The following is an 8,561-nucleotide window of genomic DNA, read 5'->3' on the forward strand; positions in this document are numbered from 1 at the left end:
TGCTCGACCCCACGTTTTTCTTTGCTTTGACTTCACTTTGTGCTTGACGAAGTTAGTCCCTTTCTTTCTCTCCCTCACGATTTTCCGCGCGTCTGGTCCACGGCAAAAAGCTGCAGCCTCGAGGCAGACCGCCGTCCAATTTTCTAACTGCTATTTTCTGCCACACGGACTTCTCTTCGCAGTTCTCCACTCAGAAACAGCCGACAAGAACATTTCATTCCTGATTCGCAGACGCTTTTGTGTTCATCGAGTCTCTCAACCTCATTTCTTCACTTGTTGAATCATGATCTCCCCTCGGTATATCGACACGATACCTCTAAGCCGGTCCCATTATCGTCACGCAATTATCTTCACGGTTCACACGTCGATCTTTAGAACGATCTCTCTTTTTCGATCTTCGTTTTTGATCATAAGGTGCCCGAGACTGGTTAATCTTTCGGCTTTCTTTTCTTCCCTCTAGCAAAATTCATTTCTTTCTCTCTCTCTCTCTCTCTCGCTCCCTCGGTTCGTCTCTTTCTTACGAATTTCCTTCCGCCTGGTCCTCGAGTACTTAATATGAACTGGCCTACAGCCTCGGGGCTGACCGGCCCACTTCTGCGGGAGTCAAGCTGGACCTGCGAACGGAATTATTTATCGTGAGCCGTGAGCCGTGTCCTTACCCGATACGCTCGAGCGAAATGTGCTTTTACATGACCGACGTAATGCAATTCACGTAAGATATATCCAAGAATCTGCATAAATTCACGATATATCTGCATTATTCTTGTAAAATAAGTAGAAATCTTGCAAAATAAAAATTTTACTGTGATCGAAACTCGATTATAGTAAACGCTATTACTATTTATACACGATGTTTCAGTATTTCCGAAAAATATTTAGTAACTGATATCTTAGTGAATTTTATGTAATGGATTTGTATGTGATTTTTCCGAAAACGAAAATTTTGTATATAAATTCGAAGATTGTTTAAATACTATTTAAATCCTATTGAAGCAAATTTGGAAATTGAAAGTGATTAAAGTTAATTATAATATAAGAAGATTAAGTTTTTTTTCTGGTGCAAAAATGTACATTGTCAAAGTCAATTTACGATTTTTTCTATTATTTAATGTGAAATATATTTTTAATGAAGAAAATAATTAAAATTTATATACATGCGCAGACTTGCTTAGAAAAATTTTCTACAACGGAGAATACAATGATTCAAAGAACTTGATATTAGTGTTCAAAGATATCAATGTTATATGTCTTTGATTTCTCTAAAAGCGTATGGTGTATCGTAAAACAAAAAGGAAAAAAGATACAAGTAAACAAAGTTGCAAAAAATAGAGTGAGAATCCAACTGTGACAGGTTTCTTGTATATTTTACATATATACGCGGGTCCCGGCGGAATAAAATATTTGTTGGTAGTAATGCGACACCCTATAGCGGCAGAAATGGAAGGTCCATGCATGATGTATTGGATTTCGGAACTTTGGTGTATAATCTTGCTGGTGCATCAGAACGCCTAGCGAATTTCAGTATACCTTTCTTGGAAATGTGCACCTTTTATGATAAAGTTCGCAGATGAGAAAAATTTCATAAAAGATTTTTAGAGAGAGAGAGAGAGAGAGAGAGAGAGAGAGAGAGAGAGAGAGAGAGAGAGAGAGAGAGAGAGAGAGAGATGGAAATATAAGAATATTGTTTGCCATAAATATAAAAACAATATTTGCAACAAGTAATTTAAAATAATATTAAAATTAAGATTATTGATATAAAATTATATATATAATTATAGAATAATAAAATTATTATACTATTATTCGTAAAGTTGACTATTAATCTTTTTTTTATATTATAAATATTATTATTTAAAACATTTCATTTTAATTTCGAATATATGGAATACAATTACTATGCAATTATTGTAGAAACAGCGCTTTTTAGTAGAAATAAACGCGTATTTAATAAAATCTTTTTTACATTTATATTATATCACAATTTTTTAAATTACTTTTACATTCACATAAAGATTTATCATTCTACGTACGAGAACAATTTTCTCATGGTTTTTTAATTTCTATTAGTTTAATTAAATATTTGAGCCACGATACTGTAATGTATGATTCGTGTACTAAAAACATTGAGACTATTAATAAGCTAATTAATAATCTCATTAACGTTAATAATGAATTTTTTTAGAGAAACTCACAGTCCGGAATTTATTTTTATTCAGGAAATATAAATTAAATAATGTTTCAAATTTAATATCTTAATGTAAGTTTCAAGTGATTATTAAATTAGTATGACAAGCTTGTTAATGTATTATGATTTTATTTACAAAATTTTACATGATCTCTGAATTTAATTTTAAACAACGAATTATATGAGGAAAAAAAATTAATTAATAAAATTAATATGTTTACTCTTTCTCATTATCAAAATTATTAACTTTACAAAATTATAAAATAATGAGTTCAAGATTATCTCGTATTGAAAGCTTATACATTACGCAAGATAGAAATATCAATGTTCATTTTATTTTATAATATCTTCCCCAAAAAACTTGATTGTATTAATTAAAGACTTACGAAAGTATTGTGACAGTATAATCGGGAAATATCTTCTAATTTTTGATATCCGAAATATCCACACTTCAGATAGATTTTCTTCCGAGGATCAATTTTTACAAAAGTTCATGTCAGCTTTAGAGAGACCTCGGATTGCACGATCCAGGATTTTCACAACGAGCACACGTCACAATATCGCAGACTCGTTACGCGAGATTGAACATGTTCGCACTTACTCAAGACCGGTACTCGCCTTACGGCGGTTTTTGCTAGTGAATTTCGGATGATGCGACATGTCGGCCGCGAATGCGAGTAAATCGCCGTTCGTCTTCGGGGATACGTAAGGTCCCGGTTCGAAGATAGGTGGTGGAAGAAGAGTGGAGGTTCTCGTGAGGACCGAACGACTCTTTCGAGATCATCAAGCACGTGAGATAAAGGGGAATGGGGAGTGAGACAGAATGTAAGATGAGAGGAGAAGCGGTTGGAGAAAGAGAAAAAGAGAGATAGGAAGCGGTAAGAGAGATCATAAAACCCCGAGAGAGACCATAAAGCGAAAGATCACAGACGAAGTCTCTGAATGAGTGCGTGAGCGAGGGAGAAAGCGACAGGAAGAGTGAAAGAGCACGTAGAGAGGTGCAGGATATGTTAAGCGGAGAATGAACAGAAGCCATCTGTTCTACGGTGATATCTGTGAAGTTGCAAATACCGGAAGAGAGTACCTTCTCGACTGATGCAGTCAAAGAAAGCGGAAGAGAAGGAAAAAGCGGCTGTAGGAACAAATCACTTTGAATATGAATCAGCACAAAGCAGCTGCATCAAGATGACGCAAAAGTCCTCTCTGTATCTTTTTATATTTGAAATGTTTTACGAACTTTTCTGTTCTTGTTAACATTATGAAAATTATTATTTGCGTATATATGAAGAACATTTTGATAACATGTTGATCCATCCATTAGTGAACTAAAGTACTTTTAACAACCTTTCGGCAATATCATGAGAAAGGAGAAAAAGACAGTCACGTGAGCAGCCGTTTGGGAAAGATATGATCCGCCTGGTTGGAGAGAGAGAGAGAGCAGGAAGGAGGAAGAAGTAAAAAAAAAGAGAAGAGAAGAAGGGGACTTGCCGGTCTACCGCTACTGAGATGGCGACCTACTGTCCTGCATACCGCTACTCGGCGCAACCTGTGCTGCAAGAAGGGAGTCGGATGCGCAGTATACACTGAGTGGAAGAAAAAAAAGAACTATAAACTTCCTTTTAACGTGTGCTAGGCCTTTTAACAGGCTTGCGATTATTTAGTCACGGATTTTCTTCCAATCGTCTACAACCGATAGAGAGTTTAGCGGAGAAAGGTGATGCCGATTTCGATGTTTCGTGTCGCACGATCCGCGAACTTTTCCCGCTAAATCACGTGTGTCGGCGCGCGAAGACCACACAGATGCTTTCTAACGAGGATGCTCTTCCGTCACGGCGTGTCGGAGTTTCAACGCTGAACTTGCACTTCCTGCAGGCATTATCTACCCCGACAATACAAAAGCAGTTAATGAACAGTTTTCTCCATGTCGATTAACTGTAGCCGCAATTTAATGCCGTTAGTCTTTTCCTGATTTTCCACTTTTCAAACGAGACATGAAATCGGTTGAAAGAAGGTTAAAGATGATGGATGTTAATGAAACTGGTTCTGTTTTATTAAAAATGATGAACTGTCAATCTCTCCGAAAAACGAACCAAAAATGCAGAAAAGTTGATCTACATTCTAATTTCATTTGCTATATATTAATGCTGGCATTTTCATTTTCTCGTGAAACATTTGCTAATTCGCTCTTAATTATTTATTAATGTTATGTTCTCGCTCTTGGTATATGGAAAATTTTTTACGTGCTCGTTAGATAATGCAAATGCTTTCATTAAAATATGAATAAATGAGCGTTCCATAAACAACGAATCTTCCGAACGAAAATGCCATGAATACCACTCTCTTTCCTCTTCGCATAACCGAACATTGTAATCACAATGTGCACACGAATTTATGAAACAATAAACACCTTGGATTATTCGATAAATGCAGAGAACGGTGTGAATTCAGTAATATCGTCGAACATGTTATCCTGTTATTTTGTCCCGTTCGCCCACATTGTTTGATTTTCACGTAAAAAGAAAATATGTATTACGCAGCATATGTCTATGTAACTCGCGCATTTAAATATGCTATCAATTATACATTTTCCTTTTTAATGTCAAACTGCTGCAGTATTTTCTGCATTTGCATCGCAAAATATTTAATAAAAACGCTCTTGTAAAAAAGTTCTATGAATCATCGCGGTTTGAAACATCAATTTGGAAAATGTATTCAGCTGCCAGACTTCACTGAAAACAGTTCGCAATCCCATAAATTGTTGCGGTACATCAGTTTGAAAAATGTCAATTTTGGAGATTTTATTCGCAGAGCTTTTGCATTTTCCTAAAACCACCGAAAACAGTTCGCCATCGTGAGAATTAATCGCGTTATGCAATACATCGAAAACACTTTATTCCTCTAAAATAATTTTTTTGTGACAACCAGCAATCAATTTCGTAAAAAGATACATAAATTTCAAGCCATTCATTACGAAGCCCACAAAAGAATTTATCTGGCGCAGGAAAGTCAATCAGGTTTCTAGACATGGATCACAGTACGCGTATTCAATTTGTTAAATCTACATATAAAGAATGATTTTGCAGAAGTCTAAAAATTTTGTTAGATAATCAAAATAATTTTGTAAGAATTTTAACCAATGCTAAAAAAGGTTTTTACATTCTAGTAGCCAGTTTGAGCGTTAAATTATTTTTAGATTTGTATCTAGCTACTGTTTCAGATATTTTAGCGAAACTATTCTATCCTGGTATATTACTCGCATTGTCATTCTGCTAACTTGTAATTTAATGTATCTCGATTTCAACTTCTCGTGTTATAACTTCTTTAATTTGAATTTTAATTTTGATTTAGTTAGCTTCTGTTTTCTCGAGTTTTCCTCATTTGCATACTTATTTTCTTTTTCTACGCTATAACACGTGGAATTTGTAATTCTCCATGAGAGCATCATATTATCATTGCATTTACATCTTACTGCTTTTATAAAACTTATTACTTTGATGAAATTAGCGATGATTGTACCTACTATTTATATATACAGCAAAAATTAAAGAGCTCTATCTTTAAATATCCATGTTACGTTCCAGTATTATGTGCATATTTTATAAACTGTATTTTTAAATGAGAAAACAACATCTTTTTTATATTATATTTACTTTCTTATTATCATGAAAACTAATTTTTGTCTGAATATAAGTGTAGCATTCTTATCTTACCGTTAAGCATTTAAATCGTATCTTTTGTGGAACTTGAGTCGAATAAAGATTATCTCATAGAGCTTTTGTTCCCGCATAATTTCTCAGAGTCATACCATAAGGATCCAGTGGATGTGTAATCGAGGCAACGATAATAGTCATACCGTAGGTCGTATACTGGCGTACAAATGTGCACAGATTAAATTACGTAATTGTATGTAATACTAACCGCAGGTATGTTCACATTCCACTGCACGAGAAGAGAGAGAGAGAGCCGGATTATTTTTTATTCAATTTTTTCACGTAAATTAATTTTGCAGGCATGCTACACGGTGAAACAAAAGACGCTCGAGGTTGAATTTTTATGAGATTCTTTTTATACTAATTACAGGTGAATGTGAAACCTATAAAAATTTTAATTTTAAAAAATTCTTGAACATAATTTATGTATAATATGTAAACACGGAAAAACGATTTTACTAAAATAATTAAAAATTTAGTTAGATAAAGATCTGAAAATAATGTTGTTGGACCGTCGAAATAATAGTGTAATATTATTTTGATGATCCTATCAAAATAATTTTGTAGGACGTTCAAGCAAGTTGTAGAATGTCAGAACTATTTCCAGTATTGCTTATTATGCTTATACGCCCTACATAATTATTTTGATAATCCAATAAAATTATTTTCAGAACTAGCTAAATTGTTAGATGCTTCAGCGTTCTTTCTGTGTAAAAATATATCTTTAGATTAAATTTGCTTTGTAATGAATGGAATGATCACGAAAAAGATACGTTTATAACAGTAAATTACCTTTTAATAAAAACTTATGGATTTCCCGAAAACATTTTCGAAATAAAACGATATATTTTCTACATTACCATATTTAAATTATTGGCTATTTCATTTACAAATATGATAATTAATATATTAAATATTAATAGTATAAAATTTCACAAAATATTCTGCATGAGAAAAACTTCCACTGGTTTCATCGTAGTAATATATTTTCGTGACTAGTATTCAGCATTACGTTTTACAAGCGTTAATGCTAACAGCATTACGGCTTATTTAAATAATACAAATTGCACTCGCATTTTAAGTAGTTGCGAATATGGTAAGTTATGTTTGACACCAATTTTATAAATAAAATAAAAGAAATGTTACGTTTAATATATTTACGCTTTCTAGTTTTGCAAGATTAAAATTTCATTTGAGAATATTTTCAGCTGCTGTATTAATACAATACAGATGATAAATTTTATTGTATATTGTTATTTATTAATATTACTTCAATCTAATTAATTATATACATCTTATTAAGCTAGTACAAGATTAAATAAAAATATAGTATCCTTAATCCTCCTTTTTTTATTTTATGAAATTGCTTACTAAATCTGTTGAAATCACAAAATCTTTTGAAAAGATTATTTTATACAATTATTTCCTCATTTTTTCAATTGAAATTATTGCTATCATTCCAACTATTAAAGCGTAACAGGATTTGATTAGATAATTGAAAAGCGATATTCTGTGATAGTGTCTATTCTACTGCAAAAGTGCGATTAATAGATTTTTCGTGATGGACTTTTAATCTACGTTATTTCACAACGATTTGGACGAAACTTTTATTTGTTACACGGAAAGCTTAACGCGATTTTCCCACCGAAATAAAAATCTCGCGTGGATGCGCACTTCGATAAGATGTGTTTGCACGTGTATGTGCGTGTATGAGACCAGCTCTCTGTTCACACGAATCTTGCCAGTCGACGGTAATCGATGGAATAGATTATAACGTAATTAACTGTATCGTGAGGTTGAGATCACTAAATAGGATCAGCAATGTTTTTAATACGAGTTTTCTTCGTAGGCGAGTATAGAGAAATTTCACCACTCAACTTTCGCGACAACTCAATATCGGTGTGATAATTTTTTTTATTTTATAATAAATTTTTAATGTTTGTTTATTTGTATATGTATATATTAATTTATCAACAAGCTGTACTCAATTCGCAGTTCTCGATATATTTTAAATATTTCCGCGTAATTATAAAATTTCGTGTTTTGCATCGCGCAAAATGCTTGAAGGATAATGTGTTATTGTAATTTGAGAGAATTAAATTAAAATATATATATTACGAAAATAGTAACTGAGTATATTGTAATCATAAAATTGTTAATTAAAATTTATTCCAATAATATACGAAGTTCAAAGAAATTGAAGAAAATTGCAAATTATTTTTTAACTTCATCGTGAATTATTATCTAAAATTAATTTTGGTTTTTTATTATACACGATATCCCATTTTAAAAGATCCACTCAAATATTTCAGAAACTGCGTTAAATCGAAAAGTATTTCAGACAAAAAGTTTTGTGATTTCGAGGGAGACATAAGATGGTATTATTGATTTGATTTTGGATGGCGTTGTCAAGGTCAGGGCAAGATCACTTTAAATTTTTTAAATGGAACCTTCACTTTTTCATTACATATTCTTGTAGCTTATCTCGAGAGCTTTCCAAAACACTATAATTAAGTTCATTTTCATTAAGTACTTTGCGAGTTATAAGGCTTGAAAGTTACAATACCGTCGGCATTAGCATTACCCAAGATGTCCGACCAACGGCTAAAACCTCTTGAATGTTGTTCAAGATCGTGTCCTGAATAACATTTGTTAAGATCAAGGTC

This window comes from Trachymyrmex cornetzi, unplaced genomic scaffold (genome assembly GCF_001594075.2).
Source record: "Trachymyrmex cornetzi isolate Tcor2-1 unplaced genomic scaffold, Tcor1.1 scaffold245, whole genome shotgun sequence".
Taxonomy (NCBI): Eukaryota; Metazoa; Arthropoda; class Insecta; order Hymenoptera; family Formicidae; genus Trachymyrmex; species Trachymyrmex cornetzi.